The sequence below is a fragment of the Mus musculus genome, chromosome 9 (assembly GCF_000001635.26).
Source record: "Mus musculus strain C57BL/6J chromosome 9, GRCm38.p6 C57BL/6J".
Taxonomy (NCBI): Eukaryota; Metazoa; Chordata; class Mammalia; order Rodentia; family Muridae; genus Mus; species Mus musculus.
The window spans coordinates 61,860,177-61,874,873 of record NC_000075.6 but is presented as its reverse complement, the minus strand read 5'-3'; the positions used below and the strand labels follow the sequence as shown (position 1 = coordinate 61,874,873).

Sequence of the window (14,697 nt, the reverse complement as noted above, 5' to 3'; positions counted from 1 at the left end):
ACCTCGATTATTTGAGACAGAGTCTTTCTGGGTGGCCCAGTTACTTTGACATCCTAACATTCCCACTTCTGCTTCCTGACTGCTGGAATTACAGGCATGTTCCACCATGCCCAGCTCTCCAGGGCACATCTTAATCTTCTTGCTCAAAGTCCTGCATCTCTAGCCTGTGGTAATTTGGTGAAAGCAGTAACCAAATGGGAAGGAGTGGCGGTGTTAGGCAGACGGTAGGCTCGAGTTAGCCTCAGACCAGCCTTCCTGCTTCCCAGTGACCTCCTCACGTAGTGGGAGGTGTTTCCTCTTAGGTAGCAGCAAGGCTTCTAGGCTATTGCAAGCGCTGAAACCTTGCTTCCGCAGAGTCTGACCGTGCCACAGCCTGTGGCTCTCTGCCTCAGTCTTCCCTGTGCTTCTGGGACCCAGCCCTGGCTGAAACCTCCTTGTTCCTCTCTGCTCAGTGACTTGGTTTAAAGATCCACCCACTTTTCCTCTGCTGAACCAGTTTTCTCTGGCAGTTCTGCAGCTAGGAGGTAGACATGGAGAGTGCACCCCCAGCAGGGGTGGGTAGAATCATGCCCTAGGTGGCTTATTTATAAAGGTTTTTTTTTCTTGTTTTTATTTTTAAAAATTAGTGTGTGTGTGTGTGTGTGTGTGTGTGTGTGTGTGTGTGTGTGTGTGTGTGTGTGTATGCTCAAGCAGGTCAAAGGGCAACTTCTCGGACTTGGTACCAAGCATCCCGCTCGTCCTATTTTTCTGTTTGTTTGTTTTTTTTTTTTTTTTTTTTTTTTTTTTAAATTTTATTTATTCATTATATGTAAGTACACTGTAGCTGTCTTCAGACACTCCAGAAGAGGGCGTCAGATCCCGTTACGGATGGTTGTGAGCCACCATGTGGTTGCTGGGATTTGAACTCCTGACCTTCGGAAGAGCAGTCGGGTGCTCTTACCCGCTGAGCCATCTCACCAGCCCTTCTGTTTGTTTTGTTTTGTTTGCTTGTTTTTACAGATTGACTCTGGCTTTGAGGTGTAGCTTCTTTCCTCTGCTCTTCTGTGCAAAGCCTTCCTAGAAATGGAAGACGTCTGCATAGAGTGATCAGTGGGTACAGGCTCCTCATCTGCAGATGGGAAAGGTGAGGCATGAAATCTCAGAGTTGGACTCTCCCTCTCTTCACCTCCAGGCTAGAGGCTGCCCTGCCCCCAACTCCCAGCCTATGCTTGCTTGGGTTTGTGCTTTGCTGGCCTCCCGGCCTCCGGCCTTTGCAGCCTGTCTGTCATTTCCTGAACAGCGTTCTGTTCTGGGCTCCTGGATTTTGGCCCCGAGGATGTGGTTAAGGGGAGTTGTTCAAGCAGAAATGTGCAGGTTGGGCCCATAAATCTTTCCCGGACAACTTTCAGGCATACGATCCTCAAATGGCCCCACAGGAAGCCAGCAGAAGTAAGGTCTGCTGAGTTGGGTATAGTGCGGCTGCAGGACTTCAGAGACCACATCAGTGTGGGTATAGGGTACAGCCTGCACGGTGTACAGCCTGCACAGCTGTGCCCTGTGCCCTGTGTGCGTTTGGGGGTCTGGGTATAAGCAGGAATGTAAGCAAAGGACCCAGCTTAAACTGCAGGAAGTTGCCTGAGACACAGAAGGAGGCTGGGTGGTCATTTAGGCTCGTCTCGGAGAACACCTAGGGTCTGCAGGTTGTTTCATCGGCCCCTTTTCCTCGTGTGTAAAGTAGTGAAGGCAACCTGACCTTCAGCAGGCCGTGATGAGCAGGCAGAGACAGGCTTCCACAGCAGACAGTGTCTCTGGAGTTAGCTAGCACCAGGTCCAGCCCGCAAGAGGACATCAAAACTCAAGGTGGGGGTTGGGATAAGGGCCCTGGGCTTCGCCACCCTTTGACCCACTTCGACCTGAAGCCCTTGGCTGATAGCCGGCTAGGAAAAGATTCCCTTTCTAAATGTCACTCCAGTGACTGCTAGGGAGCCAGAGTTTCAAGTTCTGTGGTAGATGGTGTGGCTTCTACCCTGCAGAGGAGGGAGGATATTCGTTTTGCCCCATAGTTTCCCTGATCTCCTCATTCCCAGACTACCAGGGTGGCCCTCCTGGAGGCCTCCTGGTCACCCAGACAGAGGGCTCAGGAAGGGGGTTGGGGCACTGTGCCTCAGCCCCCTTTGCATCCCCTGGTTCCTCTAAAGCCCCCTCTGAAGGGGACCTCGGAGCTCTAATGAGTTGAGGGCCTTTAGAGCAGCCCAGGCAAACCAATTAGGTTTGCTTAAAAATATTGTATTCATTAGCATGAAAATAAAGCTGAACTTTTTAGAGATAATTGCATCTTTTAAAATGCGGTAGTCTTTGTCTGGGCTTGTCTCATAAATATGCATGCTGCATAATTCTTTTGGAACCGTGGTTGCAATCATGAGTGACACACAAATGCACCCAGGGTGTTAATATTCTGACAAGAGCGGAGCCTCTTGGGCAGGCGGTGCCACTGGCGGGGCCTCCAGAGGCGTCCCTGTGGTCCCCAGCTGCAGTCTGTGCCATTCTCAGGGACAGAGCACAGTCCAGGGTCCCTATACCAGGCATCAGCTCTAGTTCTCAATGGCTCTCTTTTGTGCAACTGCCCCATGGAAAATTCTAGGGCTCTCCTCAAAAGGCAGGCAAGAGGGGAATCAAAGGTTGAGCTCAATTTACAGCCCAGGAATTGAAGCCTGGGGGGTGGGGAAGAGTTGGGGGAGCAGTGGAGGTTGCCAAGGTCACCGGGAGGGAATGGGACCAAGGTGAATTTTGTCTATGTCGACTGATGCTCTTTATCCCTGTAGGGCTAGGGCCCCCATTCTCATGTAGTGGAGAAGGGGTATTTTCCATATTGGATAGTCTGGGTGCCCGGGGGAGGGGCCAGCATGTCTTGCCCCATTCACTCCTGTGTTCCCAGTTGCCAAACCCCTTACACTGGTTTCTTCTGAGAAACATCTCGGTTGCCGTGGGTTCCTGTCCTGCTAGACAATTTTTTATTTCGTGGGATGGGGAGGCTTGTGTGTGTATTAGCATGGGCCTGGAGGTCAGAGGGCAACCCACAGAAATTAGGTCACTCCTCCCATCAAGGGTGTTCTCAGTTGCAAATTCCATGCCTTTTGGGCTTTTCTCTCTCTGTCTCTACTACCCCCCCACCTCAATACTGCTCTAAGATCAATACTGGTCCCTCAGCCCAGTGCCCAGGCAAACCACGAGTGCAGGGAAGTTTCTCAAAGCCCTTACTGCAAGTCCTGGTCCTTTCCCCCACCCCCCAGTGTGCCCAGAGTGGGGCTGGTGCCCTGAGGTCAGCAGGAGAGGCAGTTCTTCCTCTGGGATACACTGTCCCCTGGAGAAGGCAAACTGGTTACAGAAATGCAGTACAAGAAAGAGGGCTGTATGGGGTCAAGCACCCCTGCTGCTGTGGGGGCAGGGGAGGCAGAGATAGCTTGTCTGGGGGCACTGAGGAGAGACCTGGAGGTGGGGCAGCAGAGTAGCCTGCCTAACCTGGTCTCGATGACCCTTGAGGGCATCTGGCTTTTGCTTTTCCCATGTAGACAGCTGGAAGTCAACTCTCCACCTATTTGTCTGTAGCTACTCTTACCTGCAGATAAAAGATATGTGACCACTTGTTCCATGTCTCACATAGGCAGGCGTACATCTGGCCATTGTACATCATTGGTACATTTGGTCCGATCCATCAATCCATCTGTCTGATGTGCCTTCTTCCAGGATTAACAATTTTAATTGATGATGATTATGAACACACTTTGATATCGAGCAGGGCAACTATTACTTTTTTTGCTATCTATCTATCTATCTATCTATCTATCTATCTATCTATCTATCTAACCTATTGTTGTTATTGTGATAAAACCCTGACTCAAAACAAACTTGGGAAGGAAAGGGTTTATTTGGTTTACAGTCCATTATTGAAGGAAGCCAAGACAGGAACCTGGAGGCAGGACCTGATGCAGAAGCCATGGAGGGCTGCTACTTACTGGCTTGCTCTCTATGGCTTGCTCAGCCTGCTTCTTTATAGACCCCAGGGTCAACAGTCCAGGGATGGCACCACCCACAAAGGGCTGAGTCTCCCCATCAGTCATCAACCAGGAAAATGCCTTACAGATTTGTCTAAGGGCAATCTGATGGAGACACTTCATCAACTGAGGCTCTCTCTTCTCAGGGACTCTAGTTTGTGTCAAGTTGACCAAAAAAAAAAAAAAATGAATTAGCATCCTTTGCTTGTTCATTTCATGAATTTACATTTCAAAATTAGGCAGCCTACAAGTTAGAAACTTTTAAAGTTTCATAAAAATATCCCACTGGAATCTGGATAGGAATTTATTTTACTTTTCTATTATAGTGACGAAACACCATGACTAAGGCAACTTATTAAAGGAAGGATTTACTTGGGAGTTTATGGTTTCAGAGGGTTAGAATCCGTGACCATCAGGGCGGGAAGCATGGCAGCAGACAGGCAAGCATGGGGCTGGAGCAATAGCTGAGGACTCACATTTAATCCACAAGCAGGAGAGAGGGAGAGGGAGAGGTGGGAAGGATATGGGGTTTTGAAACCTCAACCCTCACCCTCCCCCGCCACCCAGTGACATACCTCCTATCCCTTCCCAAATAGTTCCGCCAAATGTGGACCAGAGCATTCAAATACATGAGCATATGGGGGTGTTCTCATCCAAACCACCACAGACTTACATATATGTAAACGTAACTGAGTTTCTGTGTTTACATATTGAATCTCTCCCTCTTACTTCTTTTTCATATACAATCACCATTTCATGTCCCCCTCTTGTCCTGAGACTGAAAGACCCACAACGTGAGGACTCCCCCACGTTCTGACTCAGGAGAGGCGACACCCCAAAATCACCCACAAGAACCGGTCTTGCTGCAAATTGCAAGAGGATTTTTATTCAAGAGCGCTCTCGGGCCCACGGTCATACACCACGCAGGGGTAGAGGACCGTGGCGCCCCGAGTAGCTGAGTAAGGGGGTATTTAAAGGAAAAAACCACAACTCAAGGAGGTGGGAAGGGCGTTGTTGGAAAATACCAAAAATACCAGTTAAGAGTCACAAGGAAGTACAAAGTCACAGGTGTCACAAGGAATACCTGGTAATTGTTAACTCTCAAGACAGTTTCTAAGAGCCCCTAACAATAGCACATTTGCATTGCAGGTTCCGGTAATGGTCAGGGTGGCTTTCTTTGAACAAATACTCCTTGAACTCAGGAAGTGGGTGGGTGGAGGAATGTCACTCTCTGTTTTATGATTAGCATACCTTGGAGCACTGAGTTTACTACTCTTTCAAGACAGGGTTTCTTGTAGCCCAGGATGGCCTCAAATTTACCATATAGACAAGGGTGAGCCTGAACTTCTGATCCTCTTGCCTGCCTCTACCTCCGGAGGGATGGGATTACAGGCAGGAGCCACCTGGTTTATATGATGTTGCAGATCGAGCCCAGGGCCTCATGCATGCTAGGCAAACACTCTGTCAGGTGAGATGTATTTGATAGTCCTGTTCTTTACCTCTGCTATGCCTTTAAAAGGAGTATGTCCCTGAACTCCTCCAACATTCATACATGTGTGTGCCTAACCCTACAGGTAACACTGTACAAGTGTAGTAACACTACAGAGACATTTCAGACAGACAAGGGCTAGACAAGACCGCCTGGATAGTCCTCAGGCAGAAGCACCAGGTAGGGGGAGCACAAAGACAGCAGGTACAGAAAATGCTTCTTAGGATGAAGAGGAGCCACCAGGTTGCAGGTAGGAAGTTGCTTTTGCCACAGCACACTTGGGGGTGTGACAGGAGAAGAGGACAGAAGGAGAGGATGCTGGGAGCTGGAGTGTGTTGGCTGCCTGGAGTGTCACTGTTACTGCGCTTGCTTTTATCGCAGGGGATTGAATCCAGAACCGGAAGCACGTTCGGCCAGCGCTCTGTGGCTAAGCCTCACCTCTCTCCCTGTGTGGCTGTCTGGAGTCTGGACACTCTTCTTAGGAAGACTGCTAAAGGTCTCCGTGGAGGTCATCCACATGGTCATGGTGTCACCTGCATTTGAGGCATGGTCTGTCAAGTTAAGTAGGAAGCTATTTTGTGGAGTCATTTAAGATTAGACAACAAGCCAGTCCCAAATGCCTCTCTTTGATGACCATCCTGATGGTCTTGTCTAGCCCTTGTCTTATTTAATAGTGAAGGAAAAAGAGACAGGGGCTGGGGGGAGGGCTCAGTCTGGAAAGTGCCTGCCATGCGGATGAGGACGTTGGGTCAGGTCTGCAGCACCCTTGGAAAAGCTGGGTGTAGCAGTGTGTGTCTGTAACCCCAGTGCTGGGGCAGGGGAGAGAGGAGGACCCCTAGAACTCACTGGACACACAGCCTAGCAACCAATGAGCTCCAAGTTCAGTGTGAGACTTCCCCCCACCCCCCCAAAAAAATCAGGCACCAAGTGCTAGAGAAAGACACCAACATTGAACTTTGGTCTTCACATGTACACGTGCATACGTGCACACACATGAACATGGACAAATAGCACCCATGAGGAAAAAAAGGAGTAGAAATAATTGACCTAGCATATGCTGGGGCTTTTGAAAATACTCAAGTTATTGTATGTCTTATAGTTCATAAACCTTACTGGCCAGGTGTAGTTCCAAGTCACAGGTAAGAAGACACCATTCAGAGCTCAGGTGACATGCAACCCTCCCCACCTCCACCCCAGGAGCACCGGTTGCAGGAGCTGGGACTGCGCTGTGACCCTTGGTTTCCATGTCTGAGCATCCTTCTGCCTCTCTACAGCTGGGTAGCTCTATAAAAATGAGCTAGACCCCAGCCTGGGGAGGAGAGGGAAGGCTTGTTCTTGGCCAAGTTTCATTTAATTTTCCATCAGTAGGTGTCAACTGTGAAGTAGTCAGAAATGCTAAAATAACAGCTTAAAAACATAGGCACCGAAATGGAAATGTAATTTTAGCGCACGCCTCACCAGCCCCTCCTGAAGATAAGTGCAGCTTGCGGGGTATCTGTTACAGACATGTAACACTTAAGGACCGAGCTCGCAGGAGTAGCTGGCGATGTGCAATTTAGCAACTTGGGCTGTGAAAGAAGAAGGGAACGGGGAGGGAAAGAGCACCGTGGGCAGAACACGGGGAAACAAAGGGAGATGGAGGTGGAGAGAAGGCACAGAGCATCCCTGCCTCTACTTGGAGTTTTCGATAATAGCCAGGGAAATGGCTTGTTAGATAAAAGAAGCTGGCCCGGGAGACATTATCACAGAGACTCCTGTTAGAGGGGAAAAGAGGAGGGTTAGGCAGTCACACATTGAGGCTCTGCTTTGAAGTCTAGGGAGCCCCCTTGCTCCCTTGCAGTGTGCCCAGACTGCGGCTGGTCCCCTGAGTCAGGGAGAGCATGAGCTCTGCTGTGTCCCTCCTTTGGGACACAGCGGATGATCTGCTTACAGAAATCTGACACAAGAAATGGCGGATTGGGCCCAAGGCACTCAGTCTTCTGTTATGGGAAGGAAGGGACGGCTATTATCTTGGGATGCTACGGAGAGAGATGAAGGGTGAGGACGTGGGCTGTGGTCCAGATGTACTGTGTGAATAGGGATAAGCCATTTTACCTTTCTTGGTCTCAAAGTCTTTACACAGCAACTAGTGAAAGCTTATTTATTCATTTGTGTACGTAATTGTGTGTGTACAGGTGCAATGTGTGTGTTGTGTGTGTGTAGGTGTGTGTGCACCTGTATTTGTACACATGTAGAGGTAAGAGAACAGCCTTAGCTGTCCTTTGCAGCAAGGTTAATCTTTAAAGAGGACACGTATTTATTTGTGTATTTTATGGTGAGTGTGAAAAAGTCAGAAGACAACCTACCGGTGTTGATTCTCTCCTTCCGCCACAGGGATCAAACTCAGGTCATCGGGCATGACGGCGAGCACCTTCACCTGCTGGATCATCTTGCTGGCCCCACAGACTTTCCCACTGCGGCATTCTGATTTGTCTAGACTGGCTGACCAGCAAGCCTCAGAGGTCCTCCCGCCTCTGCCTCCCTGTGCTGCAATTGCAGGTGTGTGCCACTATGCTGGATTTCCTAAAGGGCTTATTTATTTTTATCTTACCCTCATCAGTGTTTTGCCTGCACCTATGCCTATGTGGCAGTGTTGGGTCTCCTAAAACCGGAGTGACAGACAGTTGTAAGCTGCCATGTGGGTGCTGGGAATTGAACCTGGGTCCTCTGGAATAGCAGCCAGTGCTCTTGTCTGCTGAACCATCTCTCCAGCCCCTGCATGGTTTTTTTAAACATAGGCTTCAATTTGGGTCCTCAAGAGTGTTTGCAAGGCTAACAGTTAACATTTTTTATATGTATGGATGTTTCATCTGCATGGGTATCAGATGCCTGGTGCCTATGGAGGCCATCGGACTGGAGTTACAGATGATTGCAAGCTGACAAGTGAATTCTGGGAACTCAGCCTGGGTCCTACGGAAGAGCAGCAAGTGCTCTTAACCACTGAGCTATCTCTCCAGTCCTACTGAAGTTTTAATGAAGGTTTCTGAAGTCCCCTCAGGCTCTGAAACCTACATATTCTATGAATCAGAGATGCTATTAGAAATTCAACTCTAGCTAGTAACTAACTGGTTTGGGGAATTGTGAAGCTCAGAGGCAGAAGATGTTCTGATGTGGCTGGGTCCAGAGGCTCTTGCAGAATTCTTTGGGGGGACTTTCTCCCTCCTTGTCCATGACTGGTCTGTGTTCCTCCTCCTGTGCTGGGGTATCTTTTGTGACATTCCAATAGACTGGCCATTAGGAGCTCAGTCATACCGAACCACAAACGAGTCTCTTCCAGAAAAACAAAGCTTCAGGCAGCAGCTGAAAGGATCAGTGCAGGCAGCACACTGATGGTCTCTGTGGGTCTTGAATGGATTTCAGATCCTATGGAGCCAGGAGAGGAGGGGCAGTGTATTCCACAGAGGGTCAGAGGAGTGCCATTCGCCTGGCCGGACCATCTGTGAGGCCCAAGGTGAAAGTGCAAACAGAGGCCACAGATGTCTAAATCCACTAAAGCAGGACTCATGAGCAGTCTGACCTGAGAAATAGGCTTATCTGCTCATCTGAACACTCAGATCTGCCAAATTATCTGGAGGGCGGGCCTCAGTGGAGGATCTTCACAACGATTGGCATCTTGTGTTAGGACGACACAGACCTATGGCCATTGCTCCTCTTCCCACCACAACTTTGATCCTCTCTCTGTAAACACTTTAGTGAAGACGTCCCTGTCCCCAACACAGCCCCATGTATGCAGCTGACCTCCCTGTAATATGACCTTTAGTATGCGTCACTTGAGAGAAGGCTGAACAAGTCCCAGATGTGCAGGAATCCCAGGTTTCTAGGTTCTGGAGGCTTCTGGAGGGAGTCTGGAAGAGGTGTGTAGGCTCTGGTGGGCACGCCTCTCTGACTCTATGTCTGGGCTGCTCGCTACAAGAAGAGGGAGAGGGGCTGGGGAGGGAACGTAGTTGGTCAATTGATTTGAGGACCTGGATTCAGTCCCACAAAGAAACATGTGCATACTTGCACGTGTACACACACACACACACACACACACACACACACACACACACACAGTTGAGAAGGTGGGGGAGGCTGTGGCCAGAGAAAGGACTACAGTGGCAGCTGTTTAAGAGACAGGCTGCCGAGCAGGGTGATTGGCTTGGTTCTGGGGCAGGACATGGATGGAGGCATGATCAAGTTGAGTGAGTGGTGGTGAGAAAAGGTGAACTTGGGAGTAGAGTGGGTGATTCTAATGCGGTGATATGCTTGGGTGTCAGTGCTCTCAAGGCTTGTCCCAACAGGCAAGGGAAGCCTTAGGTGGCCTGGGTGGGCTCTGGCAGGACCACATGGGTCAGGGTGTTCTTTACTTTTGCCCTGTAGTGCTTAGCACTGTCTGTCACTCTGCACTCATTGGAATTTAGTTTTGATGTGAGGACAGGTCTTTTGGGAACTGAGTACCATCCTTGTCTCAGTCTTGTCCTTCCTGATTCTCCCGGGATTCCTGAGTCCAACAGAACATTATGTAGCCTTGCCATGGCTGGCTTGACAATGGGTCCCCAAGGCAGGCCTAGGCCCCCATCATGGGACTTCCACATGGAAGTCCCATATGTTGGTAGGAAGACAGGATAGATACATGTGACTTGAGTGAGGATGCTGGGGTTAGGAGGAAGCATTCTTTACTGTAACCCTAAGGTATCACTGCCCCTGAGAATTATCTAGAGTGCAGTCATTTCCTTTGGTTTCTTGTGTCCAGGCTGGGCCAGCAGCCACTCTTATACTTACCCCTAATCTGGGTATCCCAGGCATCTCCCTATTGGCCTTTCCCTCAGGCCATGATTGACTGGACAGCCTGTTAAATGCTGGAACATTTCATCGGAGATAGAGGCTCATCTCACTCAGAGGGTTGGGAGATGAAGAAGCTCAGGAGTTGAAGGCTTGGTGCCCAGCTGGTAGCTTTATTGAGAAGTGATCTAGAGTGGGGAGGGACTTGCAAGGTGACTGCAGTCAAAAGTGCTTTCTGCCAAGCCTGATGACCTGAGTTCAAATCCTGAGACTCACACGGTGGAAGGAGAGAAGTGTCTCCTGTGAGTTGTCATCTTAGAGCCACGTGTGTGCTGTGGCATAAACACACACACAAATGAAGAAGATACACAACTTAAGAAACAACTGGGGTCTGAGATGGCTTATGCTGTGTCTGCTGCTTCATCCTAGGCCAGAATGGACAGGACCAGCTGATCTTGGACTGACACCTCTGAGCCTGTGAGCCCAAACAAATCTTCCCTCCATTCAGTTATTTCTCTCAGTGATGAAATTCTGACCAATTCAAAGTAAGGCCAATCCTTGCCAAAGTGCACAAGATACCCCAGGGATCTAGTGAAGGTGCATATCTGATTCAGGACGCCTGGCCAAGGTCCCAGGAGTCTTCATTTCAGTGAGCTTTCTGGGCCATAAATCTGCAACTAGAGAGTCTCTTGGGAAATGAGGTGCCAGTTGGGTGCCACCTCTATCCTCTGAATCCATTGTATTTGTCAGGGTTCTCTAGAGTCACAGAACTTATGGGTAGTTTCTATATAGTAAGGGGATTTGTTGATGACTTACAGTCTGTAGTCCAACTCCCCAACAATGGTCAGCAGCAGCTGTTAATGGAAGTCCAAGGATCTAGCAGTTGCTTAGTCCCACAGGCAAACAGGCAAAGAAGAGAGAGTCTTTTTATGTAGGTCTCCAGCAGAAGGTGTGACCCGGATTAAAGGTGTGTATGACCACGCCTGGATCTGGGACTTGCTTTGTCCTAGATGACCTTGAACTCTGGGATCTCCTTGCCTTAGTCTCCTGGGATTCATAGCCACTATGCCTCAAGATCTCCATGCCAAGATCCAGGTCAGAAACTTGTATCTCCCAGCCTCAAGATGAGGATCACAGATGAGCCTTCCAATTCTGGATTGTAGTTCATTCCAGATATAGTCAAGTTGACAACCAGGAATAGCCACTACATCCATCTACCCACACCCTTTTAGAGTGACCACTGCCCTGGTTTGCCTGGCACTGTCTTGGTTTTCAAACTGTAAGTCCCACCTCCCAGAAATTCCCTTAGCCTTGGATAAGCCAGAACCATTGGCTATCTTCTCTCCTTCCCTCTGCCCAGCATCTCCTTCCTCCCCAGGCCTTTCCTCCCCATACCTGCCTCCTGTTCACTAATCACTCGCTAGTGGGTTGCTTTTTTCCCTGAGACAGGCTCTTCCTATGAATTCGGGATCTTCCTGCCTCTACCTCTGAAGAGTTAGAGTCACAGATGTATGCCGCCATGCTTACGTCCTTAACACTGCTCGATTTCACATTTACTTACTTATTTATTTACTCATTTATGGGGGGACTGTCAAGAGTAAAACACAGTTTCTACGAGGAGGTCCGAGGACAGTTTGGGGGAGTTGGTTCTCTCCTTCTATTATGTGAGTCCTATCTTTAACATCAATCATCTTTATCCACTGAACCATCTCACAGGTCCCTCCTTTGACTTTATTGGGCTCCCCAAGAACTTGAGTCTGAGCTGGTATGTGTGTATCGGGGTCACGTGGGAGTACTTCAGGACTTCTGATAAACTGGAACTTTCCTCTCCTAAGGAGTGTCTGTGATCCCCCGTGCAACCTCGGTGGTTGCAATAGCACCAGGCAGCTAGTAGCCTCCTGCTTCTTAGCCCTTTGTGTGCATTAGGAAAAACTTCAGCTGCAAAGTTGGATTACAGAGGTCTGGGGTGGGCCTGAAAGTCCGTGCTCTGAAAGCTTCCGGATGAAATTCTGGGGTTTGGGGGGGCAGAGTGAGAGCTTCTTTGTAGAGAGAGAAGAGCAGGTGGGAACACCCTGGGCTCTGAGAAGGGTATTCCGCTCTGGGGTGATTGTGTGGACAGCCAGCTGGCCCATCAGACTGATTGACTCCAAGATGACAGTGGCCCAGATCACACTTACTTACCCTGTTCTGTGGCTTGCAGAAAGTCCCCCCCCCCCCACTTTGATACACTGTCTCTACAGCTGGCTCCAATGAGCAAAGGATTTCTCTCCAGAGCTGGGCTCTGTTTGTCTTTGCACCTGCTCCAGCAGCTGTTGCCCACGCTCCGTTAATGGCACAAACGAAGTCTCTAATGGTGGGGCGTAAGTCTTGGTTGGCAGTGGGGCTGGGGATGTGGGATGTGCAGACAGATGGGAACTCCGCCAACTGCTGGGATCCAGGCTGCACTGCCAGCCAGACTGCCAGCCAGCCAGCCAGTGGGTCAGCTGGCGGGATAACCAACTTGGAAGTGTTCACCCTCCCAGGCATCTTTGGAACACTCACAAGATGTGTATATGGGTTCAGCCTCTGGAACGCCCGTCTTGGATGACACAGGAAGACCTGGACATACCAAGGACTTCAAGAATGAGACAGGGTGGGGAAGGCGGTAGGCAAAGTGCTTAGTGCACAAGCGTGAGACCTAAGCTCCAATCTTCAGTATCCACATAGAAGGCAGGTGTGGTGGCATCTCTGTAGTCTCAGGGCTGGGGAGAGACAGGAAAATCAGTGGCCAGCCAGTGTAGCCCAAATGGGGAGCTCCAGGTTTGATGAGAGACCCTGTCTCAAAAAAACTAAGGTGGAGAATAATAGAAGACACAGATGTTGACCTCTGGCCTCTATGTGGCCTCTCTCTCTCTCTCTCTCTCTCACACACACACACACACACACACACACACACACATCAGTAGGACTTTTGGTGGACTGGAACTATTTCTTCCTCTCACAAAGATTCTGATTGGCTTACACAGTGTCTTTAATTTGAGACAGTTGCTCTGACACCAAACATTGTACTTATTCATTCGGGAGTTGTGAGGTAGGTGGGCATAGTGGCTTACACCTTTGACTCCAGCACATAGGAGGCAGAGACAGGCAGATCTCTGTGAGTTTGGGATGAGTCTGGTCTATAATGAGTTTTAGGCCAGCCAGAGTTGCACAGTGAGACCTTGTCTTGAAAGCAAAACAAAACTGTGTGTGCACAGACTGCAGGATCCGCCTTTGATAAGAATTCTTGAGGACTGTCAGGGCTCCCACTTACCAGAGCTTCTGATGTTTAGAATTTCTAGTTTTTAAAGATAAACAATATGTCCTAACCCACCAAGATTACCATTGCTGAGCTGATATCAGCGGTTGGCAGATGCACTGAGCCCTTTTTTAGGTTAGGAATGTCATTTGACTGTGTCCCATGACATGGTTGTGTTTGTCACCGATGGAGCCATTGGGTATCACTTGGTTCTTGTGTTCACCGTTCTCTGATTTCTCTTGTCAGGAGAGCTTCATTTGGACCCACTCTCAGGCATTGTGACTTCATCCCTTGTGCAGAGCTGTGAGGTAGAATTCAGACCCAGCTAATCAGAGATTCCCCTGGCCAAGGTGGTTGATTCTGGATGGTCATATGACCCAAAGAGAGTAAGTCACGTCTTGGAATGAGATCGCTCCCTCTCTGAAGGATGGGAAGCTGAGGAGGAACTGAACGGATGATGGAACGGATACTACAAAAGACAAAACTGTCTGCCTATTGGCTGCTCAATCTACGAGGCTGCATGTCCCAGCACTCATCTGGCCTGGACTGCCTGGGGGATTCCTGGAGAGCCACTGGTCTTCAGACCATATCAGAAGACCCAATAAGCTGGGTTCTGACATCAGCAATAGGTGGCTTCAGGGAGGATGTCGAGGTAGATGTGCTCATCAACAGGAAGCAAGGCAGGCAAATGAGCATCATTGCTCTCCCCTCAACATCAGCCTCATATCTGGGCGCCACCCACTCTAGGAGTGTCTTTTCTCTCCTCTGTCAATCCTTCTCAGAAATGCTCTCATAGACTTATCTGCTCAAAGACCTTAGTTGATTTCCTGATCCTACCAAGCTAGCTATTGCAGAGGGTGTAAGACCAGAAGTGACCACTAGAGGACACTGTGTCTAAGAGGTTTGCTGGGCGGTTCCCACCCAAAGTGGGCAGGAGCTGGAGTTAGAAACCAGGCTTGCTCAGGCATACAACATTTTTTTTTTATTTCAGTGAGTTTGAGCTGTTTGTGTGCTGCTATGTGCAACTTGAAGTGTCATAGTTGACATAAGAGCAAGTGTCCTTCATATTCCTGCTTGAAACTCAAGAGGGCTTGATCTGT

The 14,697-nt window shown here is 49.3% G+C and overlaps 1 long non-coding RNA gene across 1 annotated transcript in view; it reads left to right on the top strand.

The window, feature by feature from the left end:
* The window catches only part of Gm34974, a 38,596-nt gene extending 23,899 nt beyond the window's left edge, over positions 1-14,697 (top strand). Inside the window, exons 3-6 of the long non-coding RNA XR_001779199.2 lie at positions 1,000-1,123; positions 5,902-7,557; positions 7,894-8,058; positions 13,844-14,697. This is a non-coding gene — a long non-coding RNA (predicted gene, 34974). The remainder of the gene's footprint in view (positions 1-999; positions 1,124-5,901; positions 7,558-7,893; positions 8,059-13,843) is intronic.